This window comes from Benincasa hispida, chromosome 12, assembly GCF_027475165.1.
Source record: "Benincasa hispida cultivar pf3 chromosome 12, pf3_genome.v1.1, whole genome shotgun sequence".
Classification (NCBI taxonomy): Eukaryota; Viridiplantae; Streptophyta; class Magnoliopsida; order Cucurbitales; family Cucurbitaceae; genus Benincasa; species Benincasa hispida.
In genome coordinates, this window is record NC_143489.1 from 24,331,637 (window position 1) to 24,344,110 (window position 12,474).

Below are 12,474 nucleotides of genomic sequence, written 5' to 3' on the forward strand. Positions count from 1 at the left end.
TACGTTATGCTTCTTTTTAGAACAAAATTTTAAACAAATGACCCGATTAACCCGAACCAACATACCCAAATATTTCATGGTTTGATTGGGTTGGGTTCATTTTTTAATAAGGGTTATTTGGATTGAAGAAATTTATAACCCAAACAATAAAAGTCGTTTAACCCAATCCAACCCAACCCATAAACACCCTTAATTTCTATGTTTCCCTTCTCAGCAAAAAATGAATTAAAATATTTTAAAGAAGAAACAAAAAGAATTTGTCACATGAAAAATTATGATTGAACAACTAAGTGTGATGCATGGGATGCACCTAAGTATTTTCCTTATTCATCGAGTAATATCTTCTATACATTAACCATTGGTCTAAGTTTTCAATTTCAAATGTTGCCCAACGTTCCTTATTTGTCGCTTTCTTGTAATGTAATAATATTATTTTCATTTTGCTTCTCTTTTTACCTTTATTTCCTCCCCATTTAATCTTAACGTTCAATACATTTCTCTCTTCTCTATACAATAACTTTCCTTCTTTAATTAATCCACATTCTAGCTTGTTTCATTCCCTTTCTTTCTCTAATATTTAAAAATTTAAAAGACAGATACGCCCCTTTATGATCCTTCAATTATTACAAAATTTGTTTTTTTAAACAAGAGAAAGGCCAATTTGGTCTTTACAATGTACTTATAATTAACTACATGCATCCAACAAATGGGGAAGGAGAAAACTACATGCATAATGTTTTGTATATATATATATATATATGTGTGTGTGTGTGTTAAGTTTCATGCTTTCAAGTTTAAACATAGAAAGGAAAAATGAAGTGGATTCTTTTCATACTTGTTTCTCTCTTCATTTCCTTTCTTGTGAAGTTATTTCTTTTCCCTTCTAGACATGGCCCTTACAAACTCCCACCAGGCCCTTCCACATTCCCTATTCTCACCAACTTCCTTTGGCTTCGCCAGTCCCCTCTTGAGCTTGAATCTTTGTTACGTAGTTTCATTGCCAAATATGGCCCCATCCTCACCGTCCACCTCGGCCCGGCGCCCGCCATCATCATCTCCGACCGCTCCATCGCCCACAAGGCCCTCGTCCAAAACGGCGCCATTTTTGCTGACCGCCCCCACGCCCTCTCCGTCAATAGGATCACGGCTTCTGCCAACCTCGACAACATCGCCTCTGCTTCTTATGGCCCCACTTGGCGCCTTCTCCGTCGCAACCTCGCGGCAGAGATGCTCCACCCTTCGCGGGTCAGGGCTTATTCCCGGGCCCGCAAGTGGGTTCTGGACATCCTCATCGCTCGCCTTTCGGCTCGATCGGGATCCGAGGGCGGCTCGGTTGTTGTTGAGCATTTTCACTTTGCTATGTTTTGTTTGTTGGTTTTGATGTGCTTTGGAGACAAGTTGAATGAGACACAGATCTTGGAGATTCAGCAAGTACAGCGTGAGATACTTGTAAATCTTCAACGATTTGTTATACTTAATTTGTGGCCTAAGTTGATGAAGATTTTGCTTAGAAAGCGCTGGAAGGAATATTTACAACTCAAGAGCAAACAACAAAAGGTCAACTCTCCTTTACTTAATTCAATTCAAAATCCTTTTAGAAAGTCGTGTTAAGTTTTTTTAAATTATTCTTGATGATTAAAAATAGTCGCATTATCTCAATTTTGTTATCATTTTAAATTATTAGACGAGTTTGGTATTATAAATATGTCAGTTAAGTTATGATTATATAGTACATTTAATCATTTATTTATATTCTTAAATACAGGTCCTAATCCCATTTATCAAGGCTCGAGAAAAGGTCAAAGAAGAAAGATCAAAAACAAAAGAAGAAAAGGAAGAATTTGTGGTATCTTATGTTGATACGCTGCTCGATTTGCAGCTCATCGACGAGAAAAGAAAGCTTAAGAACGAAGAAATGGTGAATTTATGTTCAGAGTTTCTCAACGCCGGCACCGACACCACCGCCACGACATTGCAATGGATCATGGCGAATTTAGTGAAGTACCCACAAATTCAACAAAAATTATTTGAAGAGATCAAAGGAGTTAAGGGATCCAGTACGAAACAACATGAATTACGGTATATTTAATCTTTTTTCTTGCACTTACAACGAGTGATTATTAATATTAACAACTAGGAGGATCTTCATTGAAAAAATTTCTAAATAATCCCAGTATCTATCTTTTCAATCTACTATTTGATACGTCATTAAATAATATATTAATTTATTTTTCAGATTCATGTTATTCTTAAATGATGATAATCATGACAAGTAATTAATGAAGGTATTATTATGGACAAGTAATTTTAGTATTATGGTAATACTATAGTACTACAAATTTTTTCCAATCTCCACTTGATTTAAGTTCGCCCATATTTGTATAGTCAATCATAAATTGTCACGTGACAAACATTCCTCTACTTAAAAAAAAAAAAATTTAATTTTTTTTTAGACACCAAATGATCTAATAAGTTGCGACATATTTAATAGGGAGGAAGAGGTGAAGGAAGAAGATTTAGGGAAGCTTCCATATTTGAAAGCAGTTATTCTAGAAGGATTAAGAAGGCATCCACCAGGGCATTTCATGTTACCACATGCAGTGAAAGAAGATACAACGTTGGAGAATTATTTCATACCCAAGAATGGAATTGTGAACATCTACGCAGTAGAGATGGGATGGGATCCACAAGTATGGGAAGATCCGATGGCGTTTAAGCCAGAGCGGTTCATGAGCAATGTCGGAGGGGAGACGGCATCGACGACGTTCGATATAACGGGGAGCAAGGAGATTAAGATGATGCCATTTGGAGCAGGGAGAAGGATTTGTCCAGGGGCTGGTTTGGCAATGCTTCATTTGGAATATTTTGTAGCAAATTTGGTTTGGAGATTTGAGTGGAAAGCTATGGAAGGAGAAGTTGATTTATCAGAGAAAATGGAATTCACCATTGTAATGAAGAATCCTCTCAAAGCCTATATTCATCCAAGGTTTTAGAAAGATCATATAATAATCTATAGGTAGCATGTTTGAGTAGAAACTTTGCATGCATCAAAGATAGAATATTCTTCTTCAAATCCAACAAATGTAGGATGAGAATTTGAACTTTCGACTCTAAAAAAATTGTATAATTAAGTTTTTCCGTGACTTATTTATTACCTTATCATATTTGTATTATTACATTTAATAAATAAATAAGTTGATTGTGCAATAATATTAAAGGAGAAAAGACTAATTTTTACACTTAAAATTAGAAGTTGTATCAATTAAAATCATGAAATACTAACATATCAATTTACACTCTACTTGAGATATTATTCGAAATACATGTGTGAGACTCGTATTTGTTTCAATTTTAATTAAACTTCTAAACCGTGACAAGTAAATTCTATTTTCCATTTTTCAAGAAAATGACTTATTTGATAATCCGTCAACATTTTTAAAGTAAATTTAAACTACAACATAATTTCTCCTTTTTTATTTGTTTTGTTTTATATATTACCGTTTAATAAAAATAAAGTCTGATCTGTTGGTAGTTAGGCATTTCATCGAATCCCAGGTAAGGGAGTATCTGGCTTTTTAATTTTATTTTTTTTTTAAATATATTTCTTTTATATTTATTTATTTGTTTTATTTTATTGATTTTTCTATATTTATATATTAGTTTAATTTTTAATTTAAATTTTAATATTTTTAATTTTTAAAATTTAAAATTTGCAATATTATTTTAATTTTTAATTTTTATTTGTATTACATTTGAAATCGGTTGGAATTTTATAATATATAAATTTTGTTCATTAAAACATTCATTTAGCTTCACATGTAATAGTTAACAACGATAACATTTACAGAATAGTAATATAATTGAGTTGATTTTTAGTCGACGTCCTTTTAGACGAATGACTTGAATGAAATACTATTGCAAACCAAATTTGAACAACATTTGAAGGATAGAGACAATTGTATTATTGTTATTAATTTTGCATCGAGACTTATTTATGTTTAATAATGCCATTTTTATATCCATTGTCGTCACATGTCTAAGACGACGTGGAGCAGCCGACATTCTCGAAAGAATAATTTAAAAGAAAAAGATGAGTCGTCACAAATCATTTTAACAGTGTGTGATTGGACACCGAAATAAAGTAAATATTTTTTAAACAAATAAATATGAACTACAGAAACTAAAGTTGAGTTTGGGAGTCATTGTATATGAAGAAAATGTCTTATCATCCCACAATACCTATTTAGATAACAGTGATCCCTTGAGTTGTAAATATTATTTAAAGGAAAAAAGACATTTAAACGTCTTATTTTACCACTCATTTATCCAATATTTGAAATCTTCTCCTAAAATAAGTGGAAACAATTCATGAACTATATAAATAAGTGTAAGAACTCAACCTATTATTGTTGAAAGAATCATACTCTCAAGGTTACCTGTACGGGTCAATTGGCCTAATTATTGGCAAAACGTCGAGACACTATCTATTCGATTTTGGCTACATCGATATAATATATTCTTAAGAAGATCTAAGTTACTCCAAGGACTCGATTCCTACAAAATACAGAAAAATACGCGAGTAAAAATAGCAACAATTCAAACTTCAGATTTCATAGTTGGATTTAGATATATTTTTGTGATTAGATCACGGGTAACTTTTTGGGTTGAATTTTGTATGGTTTATTGGTTGTTTTGTTCGTAGTTTTTAATTTTATTTTTGATGAGGTACGGTGTTGTTAATTTCACATGTTATTTAAATTTATGATCCATGATTCAAGTGGGAAAATTTAAGATTGAGTTTGGTTTGTCGAGGGATAAGGTATATGAAATAAAAATGATTATTTAAATAATTTTTTTTAAAAAAAAGGGCATAAGTCAAGGAATCTATAATAATTAGAGGAGTTTAATAGTGCACTTCCATCCAATTTCTTTACACCATGTTATGGCCAACTAGTGACTACAATTTTCTATGACCAATTTCCCTCTCCTACTTGCATTTATTTAATTTTATATAAAGTTTTTCATTATAATGAGAAAATGTGCTTCATGTATGTATGATTTATGAATATTTTGGATTATGTTATAAAAATGAGTGCAACGACAATACGAACATCGAGAAAATATAATATTAGAATAAATAAAAACATAATATATAAATAAATAAAATAGGAAAAATAAGAAAATAGGAAATTCCTCTAAAATTCTCCACTGTCTCCAAAATTCATGAAATTTTCACCAATGTATGTATTTTATCGAGATCCACCAAATATCTCTAGTTATAGGCAAAATGGCAAGTAGGAAGTGACTTTACATGGACATTAATAATGTGTAGGTATGAGACATATGGGTAACATGTAGAGTGACACATGGGGTGAATTACTGTCGTTAGGACACTAATCTTGGGCATCTACATTACACATAATTTAACATATTTATAATACATTTCCTTAAATGTCCATTATATAAGAAATATAGCTCGTTAAAATCTTACTAGGAAAAACCTCATTAGGAAAAATTCCTAATGAAGGGAAAAAAGTACATATTTCAAATAATCTAATACTCTTAAAAAGAATACAATATATTTACTTCCCCTTATGGAAATATCACTAAGATTTCTGAGTCACCGCATTCCAATGTTGTGCACCACTTTTTCAAAGGTTGTGGTAGGTAATATCTTCCTAATTAAGTCTTTCAAGTTATTCTTCAAACAAATTTGTTGTACAGTGATGTCACAATTTTCTTCAAGATCATGAGTGTATAAAAGCTTCGGTGAAATATGTTTTATTCTATTTTCTTTCATATATCCTCCTTTGATCTGGGCTATGCAAGTTATATTGTCTTCGTATAATATTGTTGGAATATTTTTATTAGAAGTTAAGCCGCATGTTCCACGAATGTACTGAGTCATTGATCTTAGTCATACACAATCTAGACTAGCCATGTGCATTCCAAAGATTTCAGCATGATTTGAAGAAGTGGTTGTTATAGTCCGTTTCAATGATGGCCATGATATAGCAGTTCCTCCACATGTGAATAGATAACATGTTTGAGATCTAGCTTTACGTGGATCAGATGAATATCCAGACTCTACATAACCAACTAGATCAAAATTTGATTTATTTGAATAAAATAAACTCGAATCAAACTCATTGTTTATATAGATCTAGCACTTTTCCAATATAAGTTTTTCATTTGAGATAGTAGAGATAATATATAGATATTTCACATTATTTTTATTGGGGTTGATACCCTCATCTCGTAGAGTTCTATAGTTCGTAGATGTATTGTACATACTCATTGTTTATTTAATAAAATATATGATATTTTATTCCGAATTTCATTGCATTAATTACAGACCAATAAACTAAGTTCCAAGGTTATCTCATAACTTAAACATGTATGTAGAGACATACGGATGGATCATGTTTTAAGTGATAACCTAAATGGTATGTAGTAGATGGATAAAGCTGGATACCTTATCCTGATGACATCACGAGTATTGTCTGCTTTATAGATGTTACAATTATTGTAAAGTGTTACAAATGATCTAGTCCTAATCATTCATGTGAGTGCACGTGAGCAGGGATATTCTATACAAAGGAGTTTGTATAAGACCATACCATGAAATATATAGTCTCATTATATAATATTGTTCTTAATAGAGACTTACATTTCATCAGGATGACCATAGGTAACACGACCTAAATCCTGAGTGAGTTGTGAACTTCTGCTATGAAGGCGGTCATTTGATTTACATGGGTGAAAGTGGCCAGATTGTTGACTCAACAAGCCTACTATTTTAGGAATTCATCTAATTGGGGAGCTGGGAACACAACTACACAAGATGGTATTCACTCTTTCCTTAATGATGGGGTAAGTAGATAAATTGCTCCCTTAAGGGCTGATTATGGGGCTTGAAAAATGTGGCGCCACATCCTCTTCTAGCCTAAGAGGGATTAGTCATAGTGGGACTATGATCTATTGTTTATTAGAGGAATCAATGGTACTTAAGGAGTTAAATGTAACTATAGGGGCAAAACGATAATTTTGGCCTAGCCGTACTTATGAGCAATTTGTGAAGGATTATGTACTGTTGACTAGTCATATCCAATTGACACAAAAATATATTTGTCGTGCGAAGAGTGCAGTTTTCGGTCTTTAGTGGAGTGTCCGACAATTAATGGATGGTGAATAATTTAATTAAAGAGTTTGATTAATTATTCACATACCGTTGGAGCTTCAAGCTACAGGTCCATGAGGTCCCCTCGGTAGCTCAACGGGATTTAATGAGGATCAATTTTTCAAATTAATTAAGGGAATTAATCATACGTGATATAATTACTGTAATGTATTTGTTACATTATAATATAAAGTATTTTTTAAAAGAATTAAATATTTGACTATGTTTCAAATATTAATTATCTGAATTAGATTCATATAATTAAAATATAATTTAATGTAAATATGATTTATATTAAATTTCAATAGTAAGAGAACAAAATCTATAGGTTTGTATATGATATAATATTGAAACTATAGGTTATATGTTATATTTGATATAACATATAGTTTATGATAAAGTAGTTATCATATGAATATATATTAAATAAAATTAATTAATTATTATTTTATTTATTTATTAAATTTAGTTAACTTTAATTTTAAAATTAATTATACAACTCTCTCCCCCTTTTTTCTCTCCACCACATACATGTTACAGAGGTTCTTCCTTCTTCCTCCTTTAAGAAAGAAAAAAAAAAGATGTGAGACACAGTGAACTTTCTATAATTATCCCTGATCTTACTTCCTCTAAAAAATTATCTCCATCCCTTCAATCCCAAAATTAGTCAGAGTTTGTCATTTTTGGATCTCTCATCCGAGAGGATACCAAGGTTGCATTTGTGGTAGTGCCAATTGGAAGAAAGTCTTCAAACATAAGGTTTCTGAAAACCCTAAAATTTCTTTTCTTTTCATCTTTTTGTAGCATGCTGTTTTTTATATATATAAATACATGATCCGTACTTCGTCTCTATAAAATTGTTTTTCTAAAAAGAATTGGGATTTGGGACGATTCCGCTTCCGCTCAAAGTTTTCCTCACAAGGGTTCCTTCAATTCTTACTATTGGTCTCAATATGATAATCATTTAACGTATATCTTTAAAACTTAGTAGATTTCTCTTTGATTAACTAGAGAACAATGCATTGCCAATTATAAATTTTGTTCTTCTAGGCAAAATAATATTTTCTTTTCCAAATCCTTTAATTAGGTTTGCAGAACTTGATATTGTATTTACTTGTGTTTCCAGTATTTTCTACTTGTAAGTATTGTGTGTGTAGTTGCACTATCTGCCAAACATATATCTTCTTTGCTCATTTTTTAATCACCTAACATATGAAAATGGTTTGGGTTTCTTCATTAAAAGAAAATAATTACAATAAGAAAAACAACATTTAGAATATACAAAATTTAACATTCACTAAGAGAGAAAAAAACATGAAGATGAATAAAGAAACAACAACATTAAGTCTAGATATTTTCAAAGTCAAAATAAACATTTGACGTTCTATCAATTGTGTCAATCTTCCCTTCAGAATATTCAAAGAAGTCTATCATATCCAAATTTGTCATATGGGATGGGTCAAATATATCATTATCTTGATATGCAAAATTTGCTTCCACATATTTCCCTTTTTCCTTCAAGGAAGCTTGATACAGATCAACTAAGTGTCTCGATGTATGACAAATATGTGACCAATGCCCAGACATACCACATTGAAAGCATTTTTGTTCATCACCTTTTAAATTATTATCATATGGAACTTTTTTTGTATGATCATCATTTCATGTAGTTCTCTTGAAATTTGGATGATTATAACGTCTACCACAAAAAGAAAAAGTATTTCTTCCTCCACGGTGGTCACGACCTCGACCACGATTATTATTAAAATTCACAGCATTCACTTTAGGAAATCGTATTGTTTCGGTTGGTCGATATTTATGATTTTTCATCAATGACTCGTTATTTTGTTTGGCCACGAGAAGACATGAAATTAGTTCAGAAAACTATTTATTTTGTTTGGCCACGAGAAGACACGAAAGTAGTTCAGAAAACTATTTAAAACCCTTCTCTCAATATTGTTGTTGCATAAGCATATTCGAGACATGAAATATAGAAAATATCTTTTCTAACATATCAACATCAATAATTCTCTCCGCATAACAACAATTTCGATCTAATTTTAAATAACTTGGAATTGTAATCACTTATTGATTTAAAATCTTGTAGCCTCAAATGCATCCACTCATAACGAGTTTTAGGAAGAATAACTGTTTTTTATGATCATACCTATCTTTCAGATTTTCCATAAGATACAGGGATCTTTATGTTGGGGTTTGTGCCCTAAAGTCTCGTGTCCTGTAGTTTGTAAACAATTTATATAAACGTTTGTGATGTATAATATATATGATATTTACTTCACTTCTTAACTTTGCACATTTAGATTTTTTTTTACCACAAACCAATGAACTTAAAATCCCTGGTTGTCTTTATGTAACTTAAGCATGTATGTAGTGACATACAAGTGGATCATGGCTTAAGTGACAACCAAAATGGTCTGTAGTATGTGGATATAGGAGGGAAACCTTATCCTGGTAACACTACGAATGTGACCCGCTTTGTGGAAAAGTTACAAATGTTATGACTTGTCACAGATGGTCTGATCTTGATCATTCGTGTGGGGGACATGCGATGGGGGAGGGGGGCCGTCCTATATAAAGAGTTTGTATAAGACCTGACCACGAAGTGTTAACGTCTCGTCATATAACTCTGTTCATGACAAAGACTTGACTTCACTAGAATGACCATGGGTAACATGGCCTTAATCCTGAGTGAGTTGGGAACTCCTACCATTGAGGGCGGTTATTTGGTTTTGTGAGTGCAAGTGGCCAGTGCACCGACTCAAACCTACCACTTTGGGGATTCGTCTGATTTAGGAGCTGGGAACTCAGCTTCACAAGATGGAGTTCACTCCTTCCCGAAACAGGGGTAAGTTGATAGATTGCTCCCTTAAGGGCTAACCCTGGGGCTTGAATGATGTGGCACCACACACCTTCTCATGGCCCGAGAGGTGTTGATGGGAGTTGGTCCTAAAGTCTCGTGTCTTGTAGTTTGTAAACAGTTTGTACGAACGCTTGTGTTGTATAATATATGATATTTTACTTCAGATCTTAATTTTGCTCAGTTTCATGTTTTATTTGCTTTACCACAAACCAATAAACTTAAAATCCCTGGTTATCTGTATGTAACTCAAGCATGTATGTGGTGACATACAAGTGGATCATGTCTTGAGTGATAACCAAAATGGTCTGTAGTATATGGATACACGAGGGAAACCTTATCCTGGTAACACTACGGATGTGGTCCACTTTGCGGAATGGTCACAAGTGTTATGACTTGTCACAGATGGTCTGATCCTGATAATTCGTGTTGGGGACATGCGAGCGGGGACGTCCTATACAAAGAGTTTGTATAAGACCTAACCACGAAGTGTTAATGTCTCGTTATATAACACCATTCATGACAGAGACTTCACTTCACTAGGATGACCATAGGTAACATGACCTCAATCCTGAGTGAGTTGGGAGCTCCTGCCATTGAGGGCGGTTCTTTGATTTGTATGGGTGCGAGTGGCCAAGTCGCCGATTCAAACCTACTATTTTGAGGATTCGTCTGATTTAGGAGCTGAAAATAAGCTACACAAGATAGAATTCACTCCTTCCCTGAGGCAGGGGTAAGTAGATAGATAGCTCCCTTTAGGGCTGATTCCGGGGCTTGAACGATGTGGCGCCACACACCTTCTCTTGGCCTGAGAGGTGTTCACACATAGTTGGACTATGTTGTATTGTTCATTAGAGGAATCAGTGGTACTTAAGGAGTGAGATGTAACTATAGGGACAAAATGGTAATTTAGCTCAACTGTACTTACGAGCATCTGTGAAGGGTCATCGTACTCATGATTGGTCATATCTGATGGACATAGAAATATATTTGTGGTAAGCAGAGTTCAACTGTTGGTCTTTAGTGGTATGCCTGACAGTTAACGGATGGTGGATCTCGTGGCTAAAGAGTTTAGTCAGCTATTCACAGACCATTGGAGCTTCGAATCACAGGTTCATTAGGTCCCCTGGGTAGCTTGGATAAAGTCGAGAATCAGTGTTTGGGTTAATTTGAAATGTTCAAATTGGCAAGAGAAAGTTCGATTATATATGATATAATTAGACTGATTAATTATCTATGATATAGTTGGCTAAATGTATGAGATACATTATTTTGGAGAAAATTAGATATAAATATGATTTATATCAAGTAGAGGAGAAATTTCTATAGTAGATATATGATATCAAACTATAGGGTAAAAATATAATATGATTATATTTATTAATAATTTAATTAGTTAATTATATGATAATTAACCTAAAATCTCTTTCAGACGTGTGTTGGTGGGAAAACAGCGTCTGTTATTGTAACCGATGAATAAAAATTAATTTGTTTCATTTTAAAGAGTTCGGAAAAAGATCGAAAGGTTTTACATTGGTGTGGAAACGTAAACAATCACTTAAAGTCGAGAGCCTATACCATAGTCGCTCAGCGTCTAAACGATCGCATACTTTACGCCTAAATGATCGCCTATCTAGCGCCTAAACGATTGCACACTAATTCCTAAACGATCGGTTAGCTTTCCTAAATGATCGTATACTGTGTCGTGTTTGCTAAACGATCACCCACCTTTTTTCTGATCATTCTGTAAAATCTACACGATTGTGTAGTTTCTTCTATGCGATAAGCATCTTGCTATAGCTTCTTTTTCTCTCCCACTTGTTTATCGCCTACACGATCAGTTCTTCCTCCTACCTTTACCAAACTCACCAAAGACCACGCTTTGGGTTCTCACTCTGAGAATACCTGAGGCTTTTTTCTGGTGGTGTCATCCCCACTGCGTTCGTGTGTTTGCGGTTGTTCGTGTTGTGGTAGCCGACGCATCTGCTGGCCGTTGATTGATCAGGTAGAGGTCTTCCACTACGTTGAGTTCCATAGCTTGAAGAGCGTCTTCAACTGGTATGAGAACTCTTTCCCTTGTTATTTTTTGTTCAAAGCATGCCATTAATTACTGTTTGTTTGTATAATTGTGCGTTTGAATGTATATTGTTTATTTCGGTCACTATGATATTGGAGCGATCCAAACGCGCTCCTGGAACTCTTCATTAAGAGATCCTTCAATTGGTATCAGAGCTAGTTTTGATACTCCAATTTCATATGTTGCAATGAAATTACATATACGTTATTGGTGGGTGCATTTCTACATTGTTTAATCGTTAAATTGCCGTGGATGTACGAATTAATGGATATTTCCATGGATGATTAGCCTCGATTTGATTTAATTCTTTTACATTTGCGGTTATTTGTAACGGCCCCT

The 12,474-nt window shown here is 33.4% G+C and overlaps 1 pseudogene across 1 annotated transcript; it reads left to right on the top strand.

Moving 5' to 3' along the window:
* The first annotated feature begins 813 nt into the window (after positions 1 to 813).
* On the top strand, positions 814 to 3,144 carry LOC120070010 (cytochrome P450 89A2-like; annotated as a pseudogene). Its single transcript, XR_016525369.1, has 3 exons — positions 814 to 1,557; positions 1,766 to 2,079; positions 2,492 to 3,144. The product of XR_016525369.1 is annotated as a cytochrome P450 89A2-like (transcript).
* The last annotated feature ends 9,330 nt before the right edge of the window (positions 3,145 to 12,474 follow it).